We start from the raw sequence: 17042 nt of genomic DNA, 5'->3' as shown, positions 1-17042 counted from the left end.
GTTTAATGATAATTGTAGTTATACCTTATCTAGGGACTTTCAGATGGTAAAGCAGTTTCCTTAAATGACTTCCTTACAGAGTCCTCACATTTGGAGTTTTGGTTAGTCGGTACTAATGTTAGGGAATAATCATAAGCAATAAAACATACGGACGTTCCGGTCAGATGTTACACAAAGGTTACGACATCCTCTTACGGAACCTTGGTAATATTACTGTTATTATTTGAACCATTAAAAGTGTTACTTAACACTAATCAAGTCTACGAAAATCCCTTAGAGTAAAAAGGTTCATGAAGTTGGCACCCGAAGTCAAGATAATCGACTGAAAGTTGTTTAGATCGTTTGTGCGTAGCTTGAATATGAAGAATAACACTCGGTCTCGTTTGCGCGTTCACTCGTTTTTGAGAAAAATGCGAATAAAGTTAGGGTGAAATTCAGCACCCGTGTTTTGAAAATGGTATCACGCGAAAGACTCACAGAATTTCAGATATATTGTAGAGCCAATCGTTTGAGCGTCGTTTGCGCAATCAGCACCGTGAAATAATTCCGCAGAAAGAAATAAAATCACCAGTAATAAAATTATTTTTTATAATTTACAATTATTCGATTATTTGGCACCAGAAGGAATTATTGCGCATGCGCCGGAAGTAGTTCAGTTTCGTGCGGTCCAGATTCCAACCGGACAGCCCATAACACTTAACAAATGTAGCAAATAGCTTCACAGCTAAAATAATGCGTTTCAATCATTTTAAATCGTTCACGTGGTTTGCGCATCGCCCAAAATTTTAAAATGTCACAGTAATTCGTTTGCGCTTTCGCGCGGTGTTGAGAAAAAGGGGAATGAACACTGGGTGCTGAGTTTCAGCACCCGCGCTCTTCAAATATTAATCGCACAGGAACCCAGTTTGGAAAATTCGAGGCATCTCGTCGCTAGAATCGTTTCGCGCTGTTTGCGCAAACAGCACCTGCAACAATTATCCAGGAAATAACAACGTTCGTGTTATAATTCAGAGCAAAGAGAGATTAGGGGACCCAAGAGGGGCCCAAAAATTCAACACCCGTTCATATTATCTGTTCGTCAGAATTGCGCATGCGTCAACAGCCAGCGCAGCCCGCGGAGAATTGACCAAATGGAAGAGTGTGGATTATTATCGTACAATTCCATCATTATCGTACAAAATGAGACCATGTATTCTTGTTATGTCGTGCTAAAGAGCATGCTTTGGACATTTAATAAATATTCCATTATTATCGTACAATTTCATTATTATCGTACAATGAAATATTTGTTGAACGTCCAAAGCATGTTCTTTAGCCTGACATAACAAGAATACTTGGTCTCATTTTGGAGCAATCAATCAATGTGTCGGTGTATGTAGTTTTGGAGTTACCAGCGTATCGACGTGTCTTAAAGAGGCAACAGCAGTCGTCAACATCCTTGCATGTATTTCAGATGCTATTACGTGAACCACATTGTTAGATTGTTTGGATACTAGTTATATTATTAATCAACCTGTCTCTCAATAAAATAAAGTTTTTGTCACGATATTTATGGGTTAGGTCCACACTCTTCCATTTGGTCAATTCTCCGCGGGCTGCGCTGGCTGTTGAGGCATGCGCAATTCTGACGAACAGATAATATGAACGGGTGTTGAATTTTTGGGCCCCTCTTGGGTCCCCTAATCTCTCTTTGCTCTGCATTATAACACGAACGTTGTTATTCCCTGGATAATTGTTGCAGGTGCTGTTTGCGCAAACAGCGCGAAACGATTCTAGCGACGAGATGTCTCGAATTTTCCAAACTGGGTTCCTGTGCAATTGATATTTGACAGCACCCAGTGTTCATTCCCCTTTTTCTCAACACCGCGCGAAAGCGCAAACGAATTACTGTGACATTTTAAAATTTTGGGCGATGCGCAAACCACGTGAACGATTTAAAATGATTGAAACGCATTATTTTAGCTGTAAAGCTATTTGCTACATTTGTTAAGTGTTATGGGCTGTCCGGTTGGAATCTGGACCGCACGAAACTGAACTACTTCCGGCGCATGCGCAGTAATTCCTTCTGGTGCCAAATAATCGAATAATTGTAAATTATAAAAAATAATTTTATTACTGGTGATTTTATTTCTTTCTGCGGAATTATTTCACGGTGCTGATTGCGCAAACGACGCGCAAACGATTGGCTCTACAATATATCTGAAATTCTGTGAGTCTTTCGCGTGATACCATTTTCAAAACACGGGTGCTGAAATTCAGCACCCTAACTTTATTTGCATTTTTCTCAAAAACGAGTGAACGCGCAAACGAGACCGAGTATTATTCTTCATATTCAAGCTACGCGCAAACGATCTAAACAACTTTCAGTCGATTATCTTGACTTCGGGTGCCAACTTTATGAACCTAGAGTAAAACTACTAGGAAAGCAAAGACTAAATACCGCAGTCATGTCTTACACGGAGTAGTTCCGTCGGTAATGATACCGTAGATACGACCAGCATCTATACCCGACAATATTGCGCTTGAATCTAACACTTCTATCTAATGCTTACATACACGTACAATATGCACATATGGACACATATACGCATTTCTTTATATTATCATATCAGAATATTAATACCTAAGAATTATCAATTCATATCTCGGTATCTTGAAGTATCTGAGCTAAAACATCGTTGCTAATTGTTCAATTATTATCTTACTTGCGTTATTACTAATATCATTTTATTGGAATTATAACCATTAATTCACTATCATAGCAATACCTAAATATTTGGAAAATTATTACACTTATTCTTTAATATTCCCATATTAAATAGATACCATAAGCTAAGCCTACGTTGATGAAACAAATTTGATTCTAAATAATATTACAAGCTCATGCTATGGGTGAATCTAGTTCATGTCATGGTGCACCACCGTCAAGCTAAAGCAGGCTACACAGGCTAACTTCTCAGCATTGGTGCACAGCACTGGCTGAAAAAGCTTATCGGCCAACATTACGTTACATTTAATATTAAATATTAAGAATAAATCCTGAAGGTGAAGCAACCCCGCAAAACATTGCTACACATAATACACCCCAATCACCTGTCCGATTTTGCACACCTGTACGTTCCTTTTACACAATTACTAAATTAAGTAATCATTATAATAATTGATTATACTTATCTAATATTAAGAATACTTTCAACTACAAAATAATTTCGAGTATTTACATGAAGCCACCAGCGAAAATATCCAATTTCAAAGTTATTTAAGCTTTCAAGCTAAATAAACGTTGAAACAAATACCAGGAATTAGCTCGAAGCAGACCGTATAAGGTAACAACCGAACAAGGTTGATAGGTCACCTTGATCGGAATCAACCATAGTCCAGCTACCCCCAAAAATCTTCGCTAGTCACTCAATGTAATAAACCTGTCACCCAAAATTGTACAGGAGTATAGGAGATCGTGCCCTATATAAACGAATGTAGACCGGACTTGGGGAGCATTTTTTAATGTAACTTTTTTACAGTTACTCGGTGCATTATTTTTTACAACTTTAAACTGTTACCCTGTTACTCTGCCTGAGAGCATAATTTTCTATATTTTGAACTACCTAGTTACTCTGCCTCAGATCACTTTGCGATTGTTACTTTGAGCATTTTTCTACAGTATTTTTGAACTGAAGCAAGTAAATAAACGTTCAAATACATTTAAAAACCAAGAACATTTATTTGAACTTCAACTTAAACCCACACCAACTGTCTGGTCCTTCGCCGCTCGACACAGCTTACCGTTGCAGTTCACATCAATTCCAGCAACAAAGGTAAGTTGTCTTCTAAATTACAATTACTAACAAATACCTCCAAACCGTCGGTCCAATTACGCGAACCTGTCATCGTTGTGCATTCCGCTTTAGTGATTAATCGATATTGGCAACCCACAATTACTATACGGTCGTTTGTAGGTGTTTATAAGTGATTTCCTGTCGTTTGTAACTCAATAGTTCAGTCCTCATTACGAATACAAAGATCGGATTCAGTTCTGCTCGTACGGAATCGTTTGTAGGTCATGTGTAGGTGATTGTAAATGATTTCGTGTGGCCTGTCAGTCAATAGTTCAATCGTTATTGATAGAACAAATTCCTCTAGCAAGTTCGCGTGACGTCACGCCCTGACAACACCTGCAATTCGTGATCGAAATGAGTTCTGCTTGTGTGGAATCGTTTGTAGAATCGGATGCACTGAGATTGGACAAATTCTCGGAATTAGTGCCTGGCTACAGTAGTTTTAGTTTTTTTTTGCAGAGGGGGGGGGGGGGGGGGGGGTTTCGTTCATTTCCAGATAGTGAACTTATTAGAAAAAACGCTGTAGACACTTTCCAACGACGATCATTCCATCAGTTGCCGGATTAATCCCTATACTCACGGTACAATTCCAAATTATCTCGCAAGTTTATTTCCTGGGTGGGTTTTGATGTGCATCTCATCAAGGACCAAATTGCATATTAAGGGTTTTCCTGTGTTCTCGCTACATTTCTTCAATGTTTCCAAAACTTTCATGTAATGCCTTGGGCGAACTGCAGACGAGCACAAAAATTTGCGAATTATTCCAGATTGAGGCTGTACATTCTTAAATTTGGAGCGGACGAATTCATAAGCTTGGATAGAGTAAAATCGCAGTTGGAGCGCGAACTGTCTTATGTCAGCATTATATTGCGATTTCATACCCTTAGACATTCTCCCATTTACTTTCATAGGTGCTGGTGGTTAAGCACTCTCTAAACACGTGACAAAAAATAGTTTACGACTACAATGAATTTGTAAATAATGGTTTTAAGCGTGTAATTCAAAAGTATTATCTGAATTTCTCATAAAAATTACGTGAATATATACCTCTAGGAAATATTTATACATATTTATTGAAAAAATTATAATTGAATATATTTCATACATTACATAGACTGATAATAATTTGAGACATTTACAATCTGTGATGATTTCTATTTACAGTCCTCGGTGATCTCTGTAGTTTTTGAATGATATAATCACCTTCTATTAATGGACTGTTGAACAAGTGAGTTCTCTCACTCATAACTCCCGCGCCTGCGTGCGCAGATGTGGTAGGGAGAACGACGACGAATGTACACGTACGCTACTGTGCTAGCGCTACGGTCGCCTTTCCGTTTTGAACGTTCGGCAGTTGGTTCTTGTTGTACCTCGAGAGTTGAAGCTCTTATATTCTAAAGTGTTCAAATAAAGTTTTTATTGTTCTGTATTTTTTTTTCATCTCAACGAATCGTGTGTTAATCTTTATTTCCGAACCATCACCTAGAGTCCACTGGCAAACATAAGAAACTCAACATGGAGGAGTTCTTCTTCTTCTTCTTCTCCCTGCTGGCTATACCCCAAACGAAGATGTGCCAAGGTACTCTTTATTTACCGCCGGTATATCCAGAGGTTTCAAAGCAATGATATTCTTCTTTACGTATTGGATAATACTAGACGATATCGTATCTCCTCACTTGGAGGCTTGTGTAGAAAGCTGCTGGCTTGGATTGGAGAGTTGAAGGTGTTGTCTCAACAGAGAAAAAAAAATAATAAAAAGGAAAAAAAAAGTAGTTGGGACAACACAAGAGACTGAAACAAACCCAAGATAATATTAATGGGTTACTATGTAATGATTATAAGGTAATGTTATTTTTGGAAATGAAATCGGCTAAAACTAATATAACGTGTGGTGGGTATGTAAGGAAAAGCCTTTGGATGTCGGAACCCGGAGCAATATTGTTTTTTCGAAGGAAGGGTTTGAGTTTAACTCTTGGGACACTGAAATAAGGGCACTCCCAAAACAAGGGACTAGCGGATTCAACAGAATGATCGCATCTACATCTCCGGAGGGCTAGCAAGCCCATTCTGGCCAGATGGTTGTTAGCTTTAGTGTGGTTCGTTTTAATTCTATTGATGAGTGGAATCTTTTTCCTGGCCAGGGCGAGGCCCTTAAACCATGGCTCGTTGGCAAAGTGTCCGGTATTTGAGCAGTAGGTAACCCCCTTAAAGCGTCCAGTGTCAAGGATACAAGACTGGGATAATGATATAGTATGGCTTCTAGAGAGACGCTTCAGGTTGCCCCAAAAAAACTTTGTGATTAAGTTGAGTAGGTTGGTCACCTACGGAACGAGCAGTTCCATCAGCTAGTTTGTTGCCTTGTATACCTGCATATGAAGAGATCCATATTAGATTACAAAACCCCCTCAAATTTCTGGATTTCAAATAATTTTAACTTTATACTAATCGAGGTAGGATTGATACGGTATTGGTTAGTGGGGATGGTAATGCTGAGATGACACTAAGGGAGTCCGAAAAGATTACTGACTTCAGGAGTTTGCGATCAGAGATCAATTCTGTGGGCTTGAGAATGGCAAGGGACTCCGCAAAAAAGATGGAGGAATTATCATTCATCAGATTGAGAACGATGGATCGGCTCGCCCCCGGAAGAAACACAGCGGCCGATACTTTCGGAGGCGTAGCTGACTTGGATCCGTCCGTATAGAATGGCACGAAGTCCGGAAAGTCCTATTCCCAGATTGACTTCAAGCTAATATTTGGAGCTGAGGCTTGTTTCAAGCTCACACCGATAGAGATGTCGGTGTTAACTGGGTTGAATATAACCGGATAAGGTACATACATCATAGTAAGAAGATAGCTCTAATAAATCCTTTGTGGACCATTAGCATTGTGGAAGGGTGACTACCCCAGGAAAAGCTGGAGATAGATTTAAGTACAGACATAGCTTGAATGGCTTTGTCCCTATTAAATTCAATGTGGGGCTTCCAGAAAAGTTTCCTATCCATGTAAACGCCTAAAAATCTGACTTACGACTGGTTGTAAATACAAGTCTCATTAAACAAAATGCGAATTGGGAGGTTACCAATATTTCTCCTCGGGAAAACACAGAGCTGGGCCTTCGCCTGGCTCACAGTTAGACCCCTGAAAAGAAGCCACAAGCTTCCAGGGAAGCAGTGACTTCGGCGAAAGCCGATTGTAAGTCACAGTGAGCTGAGTAGATAACTACGTCGTCAGCATAGGTGACTATCCTGGCTTGTGCACCCATATGTTTAAGGATATTTTTGATGTAGATGTTAAAGAGGATTGGACTGAGAGCAGATCCCCTGGGGCAGGCCGAGATAGGTTGTCCTGACTCCCAGGTCCAACCCTTGTATCCTGTCATGAAGCACCCTGTGCCGGATCACATGACCAACAAATCTCACAATTCTGTCGGAAACACCCAAATCCAATAAATCCTGAAAAAGAATTTTTGGAATGATATCGTCAAAGGCTCCTTCAATGTCTAAAAAACACTCCATCAAGGTGGTCTTTCTTTAGGAAGCTATTCATGATATCAGTAGTGAGTACCGCAATGTTATCATAGAAACAAACCACACAAGTGTGTCCATTCCTGCGGGAATTTCCTTGAAACGAGGACAACATTAAAAATGTAAAGGAGCCAGCTTAATCCTTCAGAAGGAAGACACTTGAGTATGCCGTTTGTGATAAGATCTAATCCTGGAGAGGATCTGGTTTTAACGGATGAAAGAAACCAGGTTAGTTCCTCTAGGGTAAAGTCGGAGTCTGGAGTTTGGTCGGAAGTACCCAATGCGGGGGTTGTAAAGTTTTCGGCCGCAAATGCCACTGAGACCTTCCGAAAAGCAAAGACTATATTAGGATTGTCAGGCGAGTATACAGGTGTCTACTTTGAGAGATTGAATCTATATTTAAAAGCCTTAATCGAGCCCCAGACCTTGTCAAGACTGGTCTGGGAACCGATCGAGGAGCGAAAACCCCTAAAGCTTTTCCTTCTAACCTCCCTGAGGTAATTTTTGATCTCTTTATCAATCCTGCTGTAGGAGTCAAGGTTTTCGTGAGACGGGTTGCATCTGAAACGTTTAGCAGCCTCTCTTCTGGTGGCCACCCAGATGGAACATTCTGGAGTCCACCACGGAGCAGCGGGAAGTGATCCCTTTTGCGAAGACGAGTCATGTGGACCCAGACCCCCGGAAGCCCGGAAAGAGTCATAGATGGCATTAGGAAATTAATCGTAAATAAAGTCGATATTGTTATCATCCTTGGAAATACATTTAAGTTTGGATGCCAGCAATTTGTTAAAAGCGGACCAGTCTACTTTATTGAGGCCCACCTTTTTCCTCCCTTGAAATTTACAGTAGGACACATTCCCTATCTGGATCTGGATTAGGAAATGATCACTACCCAGTGGATCTTCCATAACATGCCAAGAGGTACCGGCAAAAAGCGGGGCTGAAACGAACGTCAGGTCCGGTACACTCCTCTTATTAAGCTCTGCATGAATTCGGGTAGCGGAACCGTCGTTAAGGAAAATGAGGTCGCTATTTGAGAGTGCTTCAATGAGGAATTTGCCATTCTGGTTAAGGAGTTGACTTCCCCATGAACGATGGTGAGCATTAGAGTCCCCACAGACGACTAAGTTTTTATATTGAGAGAAGACCCGGAAGAAGTCTCTCCATTCGTCCGAAGACAAAGATTTGTTGGGAGGTCTGTAGACATTTAGAATATGAAAAGAAGAATTGGAAAGTTTAATTTGGATCATGCCCCACTCCAGTGTGGGGGGAAAAAGGACATGTTCCAATCTCTGGTAAAATATTTGTTCCGAAATGAGAAAGTCCACCCCTCCATCCGGAGCGGGGGACGGCCTGTCCTTCCTCACCGTGTTAAATCCATTGAATTTAGAAATTTGCACCTCTTTGAGCCATGTATCTGTTAAGCAAATAATGTCCAAGTTCTTCACAAAGGTCTGGAATTCGTTAATTTTGCTGAGGGCACTACGACAGTTCCATTGGAAGAGTTTCATAAGGTTAGCCATGCTAACCTGGCGTTACCGCCTGAAAAGCCTTTTCGGAGCCTTAATGTTTGCGATAATACGATCAGAATCAGGAAATTCTTCCACTATCCTTCTACATATGAACTCTGTGAAGTGGGATATGGAACTCATTATTTCGGATCTTACCCAATCTTTCATGCGTAGTTCCGCATCCGAAGCAGAAGGAGAAGAGGAGAGATGTCGAGGAGATATTCCGATTCTATTAGGTAGTCCAGGTCTACAAGGTAGATTTCAGGAGTAAGAGTGTCAGAAAATATGCTACAAGACGAGACCGATTTATTAAATGGCGTAGAGTGACACTGAGAAAGTGCAGAGGATGGGACTAACGGAGAGCGAGAAGACTTTACCTGCACGTTCATTTTCCTTGGAAAGGTAGAGGAAGAGGCTCTACAATTTCCGGACGAGGTGGAAGGGAGCGGCGGAAATTCGTGGACCGTCAAGGCTTGGGACCGAGATGGAGCCTGTGATAAGGGAGCTGGTACCTGGGAGTTTGAGAATTTTTTGTGAATATTTTAGTATTATTATATCTTTATTCTTCGGAGTTCCGCACCTTGCGCGGGTCATTACAGAAGTGAGTGTGCAGCACATACCAGATCTCTAACACCACACGACACGATACACATATATATGGGGATTATAGAAGAGGCATGTAAAGACGTATTTGTGTTTTTCCCACTCTCAAACAATAGAATATGTACATATATTCCAACAGAATAGATTCCTTCTCCTTGGTTTGAGGTGGGCAATATCTGTCAGAGGCCATATGGCCCCAATTACCGCAATGGAAATTTGCACTATTGTCAGTGAGATCGCAAAATCTGTAGTTGTGTGTACCTCCACAGAAGTTGCACCTTATTCTTATTTTACCTCTGCACTGCGCTTCAATATGTCCAGATCTGAGGCATTTCCTACATTGCGTCACCGAGGGGAGAGAGGGGGACACATCCCTGGTGCTAAGGTAGATGGCCACTTTGTCCGGAAGATCGGGACCTCTAAAAAACACCTAATTGCGAGATGAATTCTCTTTGTGAAAGCCTCCGTCGGGACCTCTGGGTTCAGTGCTGGGGACCCAGGGAATTCTCTCAATGTGTCCCGCTACTGAGACCGAGTCGCCTAAAACGACGAAGTTGTCCAATATTTCCTCTATCGATAGTAAAAGGTTCACCACCCTAATAAGGCCTGTTTTGTAAATGCAGCAGTCCGGAATGAAGGCACCCAGAGACGGGTTGCATGTGTTAATGCACTGATCAACGAAAAAGTTAGCGTCCTCGGCGTTGACAAAAAAGAGGTTATACCGGTTGACACCGGACGCTTCAATGCTAGAAGTCCCTTTAAGCAAACCTTTGCTTTTAGGGAGCTTAGCGAAGCTCATCGCATGCAATTTCCCTGCATTTCCGCCTAGTTTATCGTATACTTGAACCAGAAGTGGAGCACGATCGCCCTGCCTGTATCTATTCTGTCTGACACGGACGGAAGGGGCCCAAGGAGGAATAGAACTGGAGTCTTTTTTGTTGGGAGGGGAGTCAGAGAACTCAGGGCTCTCATCAACGGGCTCCCTAGCCCTTTTTATGTCAACTGTGATATTTTCGTTAGACATTATCGCGAACATAGCATGCAACAAACTTAGATACCTTCACCGGGATGAATGCAGGAATCTGGATAGGAGCCAGTGCCGCCCAGTTTGCCGTCGTCACTGATGGATACAAGATTGTTGGGAGTTGAGCCGAAATATAACGAAGAAATCCAGCAGTTGGTAGAGAAGATGGTGGAGCTGATAGCTAGCCAAGCCACGAGGGCAAGGGACCTCCAAAAGATCGCTGATGTAACCCACTGAGGTGTAATGAATGGTTGATGCCGCTTTCGTGGGTGTTACTCGACATATTCTGGGCAGTTAGATTATGCAGTTATAACCAGGAGTGTTGCACTTAGAAAAAACTTCAGACGCAGGGTTAACTCGACTGAGCTTGGTCGGCCATCTTAAAGCACTCTAATGGACAAGATGAGCAATTGCAATTTTTGAACTTGCAAAGGCCAGAAATACATAACATTAAAGCCGTGTTGGAAGCTTACTTTTAAAAATGATCACTTTTGATTAATGAAGGAAATAATCTATAGCAATTTTGAAAAGGGGTTAATGAATGGTAATAAACATAGAGTTGACGATTTCATTCTAAACACGCCTAAAAAACAGCTTTTCTCCCGATATTTTTCATCATCATGAAAAGGAAAGAGTTTGTCGGTCTGTCGGACATACTTCCGCGGTAATCTTGAAAACAGCTAGATGAAAAAGTTGAAACTGACAGGACTTGGCAATCAAATGATAAGCATGAGCAATCGCTATGCCCTGTTGAATTTGAACGTTTGCTCCTAAGGGAATTTGGGTAACTTGGGCCTATAATCTTCATTACCCTTCACTTGGGGACATATAAATATTTATTGAAGGAGTGCCTCGGAAAATGATTGGGGTCTTTGTCGCAGCTTGGTGTAGAACTGTAGACCGAGATCCACTTGACTTTAAGAGACTTTGGCCTCAACGAGTGATCAAAGACCTTTACTGCAGCTTAAACAGATCGATAGACGGACCAACAGTTCACTAAAAACCTGTTTTTGGGATTTTAAAGGTTTGAAATCGTAAGGTTTCGTTGGAATTTGAAAAAGTGATTTTTGACTGAAACCAATATGCTTTTCTTACATCAGCAAGGGTGATGACGAGTAAAAAGACAATTTTCTATGGTTACCCCCAAATCTTCTGCAATTTCAGCACTAACAGTATTACGTTTTTCCAAATGAAAGTATCTATTATGTGACTTTTCACATTTCTCCCATCCAAGCAGTCTGATTGGTTGACTAAACTTTGAAAACCAATCAGAATGCTTGGATGGTGGTGAATGTAAGAGCGTGAAATGAGAAAAGTTACATGATAGATAGCCAGTAATCGTGTCCTACAATTGACACAGTCGTTTGTCATGATACCTAAATTTTCGATGCAATTCCTTTTGATTTACATCCGTTGCTCAGCAATTGTTTTTTTTGCCTGATCAATACATCTTTTGGACCTTCTTGGTGTATAGAAACGTTAAGGGCAAATGGCTTCAACATAACGTGGTATGCTTTTTGTCTTTGAAGACAAAGGCGTGGCGCAATATGTGTAATCTATGATATTCTTTTTGAAATGTGTAGTTTGTGGAGTCTTGTCCCACCATTTCGCAGAAGCTGAAAGTTCATGAACTGCATTACGATTTCTCGTAGAGTCATTTTTTTGAATTTTCTGTTGTGACAAATATTTGAGAAAATGTTGTCTTTATCAGTGTCAAAAGGCTCGTCATTTTCATTTGAGTTGACTGCATGGAAATTTTGCTCGTCATTTGATAGATGTGAATGAAACATGTCATGAATCCTCTTTATTTCCATCAACTGTTTTTTCCGCCATTCCGGAAAGAATCTCAGCTAAGCACTTTTCAGCCGCTGCAATGCGGGAAATGTGTGTATAGTGACACGTGTAAAAAAAAAAACACATTTTTGTCGATTTTAGGGATATGAGTAATTTTCCCAAATCTCGCTGAGAAATCGTAGTGCACCGTCGAAGTTTGAACCCTTTCCGTTCGATTGTCTATGTAATATAAAAAGAAAAGGGGTGAGTTCACTCGCTCGTAAGCATAGGAGTGCTACATGATCTCAAAACACGCCATTTTGTGCGTAGAATCTCGTTCTGGCCGAACAGCTAGCTAATCTCTCTGTTCAAATTTTCAATTAATTATCTAGTATCCACTTTTTGTAATCAGACTATAGAGAGAATAAATACTTTCAAATATATCACCCTGTTCCCGTAAATAATATTAATCGCATGCAGATTCCTGCCCCCTCTTGCGTTATCATCTCAACAGATGAACATGTCACCGGAGTTGGACATCCTAGTAGGTGAGCAACTACAATTATTATATTATTCTTCAATTATCAACTAACCCCAGTTCATCTGACAATGAAACAAGCGATTAAACCAAATCATCCAGTGAATTTTAATGCTCAATCGGTATTTGGTAACCCAAATTCCATTTTCACCAACGGATTTCAGTGGCTAACTTCTAGAATTTTCGAGTGCAGCTTCTTTCTCCAAAAAAATTTTTCTTTCGCGCTGGACTGGACTAAAGTAAGATGTGTACTAATCACTGAACGCTAAGTATAGTGTTCAGTGGTACTAATAGCACCAAAACGACCTAGATCGGTGGTGATTAACTGTTGTAACGTTGAATTAGCGTGGGGAATGAATATGCGGGACTATAAATAACTCACACCCTACCTATACTGTAACGTGTCCGATTTTCGGCGAGAGCTTCTATAGCTCGTGCGAAGAATCGTTAGTGATTGTGGGTGTTTTACCGCTGATTTTATTAGTAAAAACTGATTGAAAGATTGATTTGCGGCTTTCCTTTATTACTAGGGAAGAGTATAGGGTGTATTCCGCCAGGGAACTGTGGCAGTCCAGTAATAGTAAATTTTGCATCTCGTAACTAGCGGCTAGTAATATTTACTGGTCATTCACTGCCAAGGTGTTCCACCGTGCTGGACAGTAAATGAGTGTTATTGTTGTTAGAATAGCATTTCGAATAAATCCTGAATAAATATATTTTATTGTCATCTTTTACATTTGAAATATAATCATTATCTTTATTAACAATTGTTTTGTGAGAAGTGTTCCGTTTCAATAATTTTCAAAAATCAATCAAGTGACTGAATTCTTACTTAACAAACTTAACGTAATTGACAATTATTGTTGCACGTCAAAATATTGCGGAATTCCACTTAATTTTTATACTCACGAAATTATTATGGATAACGCAGAAGTATATTCATAGTCGTAGATCATTTTTTTACTACATCTAGTAGTAGTGATAGTGACGATGATATGGATGCGACTCATTATGAAATCCTCTTCAAAAATCAGGTTATACGAAGAATACCTCGAATAGAAAATTTCATTGAAACGGTTATTATTCGATACACAAATGTAGAATTTCAGCAACATTTCCGGTACGTGATCAAAGTACAAGATGAATGATTATTTTGACATGAAGCAATTTAATATAAGATATTGTATTTCGTTATAGCATGAGCCGCACAACTTTTGAGTTTTTTTTTATTTCAGAGTCAGTGATTGTTAATTTCTGTGTGAAATCCATTGTAATTTCAATTTTGATTTTCACCCGAAATTGAAGATCAAATGTATCACTCTTACTGCCCAGCACGGTGGATCACTTTGGCAGTAAATGATCAGTAAATAGTACCAGCCGCTAGTTACAAGATTCAAAATTTACCGTTACTGGACTGCCTCAGTTCCCTGGCGGAATACACCTTATGGACCAATCTTGCCGACCCTTGAGCCCTGATTCTGTCTAGTTCTAATGCTATACAAACTCGGGTTTATCCCACCAGAGATGCGTTTGTGGAGACTCGGTTGTCCAAGCTAGAGGCAAATTACACAGAGCTGTGGTTTTTTGATCCCAAAGCGTCGCATACGACTCAGTTCAGCCTACAGAGCTCCTGTAATGGGAGATGCGGGTGTTTTACGTCTGCACTCCTGATATACTACCCCGTGCACTTAAGTATTTTACGCTAAAGGCACGTTCCTCAGTCGATTTACCAATCGAGTTCCTATTCTGGCCTAATTCATCTGTCTAACAGACCAGGGTTTTGAGTCCGAGGCTGTTTATCAGATTACCCAAAGCCAATAGCGGACTCGGAGTTTTTTTTCTATCAGAACCGATATTGTTCGTGGTTCTCCGAAACTGCTCCTATCCTGATCGAATTATTATTAACTTATTTTTCCCTGAATGGCGAAAGGTACCTCAGCTATGTAGTTTTTGGTCCCTAAAATGCGGGAGATGTGGGAATAGTAACACGTATCAAAAAATAACAAATTTTTTTTTACGAGTTTCGGGATATGAGTAACATTATCGAAATTTATCGCATACGATTTGCAGTATCACACGCTCTTGCCCAATCGATAAAGGGCGAATGATAGTTAGCATATTTGATTAACTTGTGGAAGCTTGAGACTACTGTTTCATATATCGCATTCGATATTTCAGACAACTCGCATGCGATACCTAGGGTCCTCGACTCGAGAATAGTGTAACGTCGGAGCGGCACTCCATGAGAATTCCCTAAGTTTGTTTGACATTTCGGTGAAATTGAAAATATCGAAATATGTCATGATAATTTAATTGTAGCTGGATCCACAGAAATCGAACATGATATAGCTGTCGATAAACTTGTAACAAAAGCTTAACTAGTTAAAGCCCGATTTAATAAGGAAAAATTCCAATACAAACAACCCAGTAAGGTATATTACACTAGCGGGGCCAAAACTGCGGGCGACAACCAGACCAAATGGGTAATTTGTAGCCGATTTGTAGCGAATTTGTTGCGAAAATAAAAAATTTGAAGCGTTTTCCGTTCAAGAGAAAAGCGTAACACCGCCAGCGTAATATTAACGTAGCGAGGACCAAGAAAAGTTTTTATCGAATGGATGAACTGCAGCGTTATGCGCATCAGAATTTGTAGCGTTGAAAATACGATCGAACCTTGATAATATTGTTCCCCAGAAACAATTATTTAAGACGTGAAAATAATTTTTTTCGTTTCATAATATTAAAATCGCAAAATAAATTACTCTTGAACATCAACCGACAGGGGACCTATTGGAAAAACTCGAATCTGATATCTGGCACAACTTTGAAGTACACCCGCACTCGCAACAAATCGTTGCGAGACAGTAGGAGCTTGGAATAGTTAAAAATCGAATTTTGAAATCATTTTCAGGTCCGCCCGCACTCGCAACAAATTGTTGCGAGACAGTAGGAGCTCAAAATAGTTCAAATTCGAATTTTGGAATCATTCTCAGGTCCGCCCGCACTCGCAACAAATTCGAATTTGAACTATTCCAAGCTCCTACTGTCTTGCAACAATTTGTTGCGAGTGGGGGCGAACCTGAAAGTGATTCCGAAATTCGAATTTGAACTATTCCAAGCTCCTACTGTCTCGCAATGATTTGTTGCGAGTGCGGGCGGACCTCAAAATGATTCCAAAATTCAATTTTTAACTATTCCAAGCTCCTACTGTCTCGCAACGATTTGTTGCGAGTGCGGGCGGACCTCAAAATGATTCCAAAATTCGAATTTTGAACTATTTTGACCTCCTACTGTCTCGTAACAATTTGTTGCGAGTGCGGGTGTACTTCAAAGTTGTGCCAGATATCAGATTCGAGTTTTTCCAATAGGTCCCCTGTCGGTTGATGTTCAAGAGTAATTTATTTTGCGATTTTAATATTATGAAACTAAAAAAATTATTTTCACGTCTTAAATAATTGTTTCTGGGGAACAATATTATCAAGGTTCGATCGTATTTTCAACGCTACAAATTCTGATGCGCATAACGCTGCAGTTCATCCATTCGATAAAAACTTTTCTTGGTCCTCGCTACGTTAATATTACGCTGGCGGTGTTACGCTTTTCTCTTGAACGGAAAACGCTTCAAATTTTTTATTTTCGCAACAAATTCGCTACAAATCGGCTACAAATTACCCATTTGGTCTGGTTGTCGCCCGCAGTTTTGGCCCCGCTAGTGTAATATACCTAATCCAGTGTCAAATTCATGGGAGAAATATTCTCCAGCACAGGTATGCAAGTAAATCCAAAGCGAATTGAATGACTTCTAAAATTAGAAAGGCCTAAAAATGTTACCGAATTACAAAGAATTATAGGATCATTCAATTATGTCCACACGTATATACCTAGCATGGCTGAAACTATGGCTCCACTATGCCAACTTCTAAAATCCACCGTTGAACGGAAAATGATGCCTGTACACGAAAAGGCATTCAAATCACTTAAAGAGACCGTCACAAACTCGCCTGCTCTTCTACCATTTGATTTTTATAAGAAAGTAGTACTTCAATGTGACGCGTCCCAAAATAGCCTAGGTTGCTGCATGTTTCAGATACATGACAATAATATGTTGAAGTTAGTAGCATGCGCATCCCGCAGCCTCAACGAATTTGAAGTGAACTACAGCCAATCCAAGAAAGAATTATTATCAATTTATTATGGCACAACTAAATTTCATGACTTCATTTATAGTTC

Source organism: Diprion similis, chromosome 2, assembly GCF_021155765.1.
Source record: "Diprion similis isolate iyDipSimi1 chromosome 2, iyDipSimi1.1, whole genome shotgun sequence".
Lineage (NCBI taxonomy): Eukaryota > Metazoa > Arthropoda > Insecta > Hymenoptera > Diprionidae > Diprion > Diprion similis.
The sequence above is the reverse complement of the archived record's forward strand: the minus strand, read 5'-3'. Positions refer to the sequence as shown.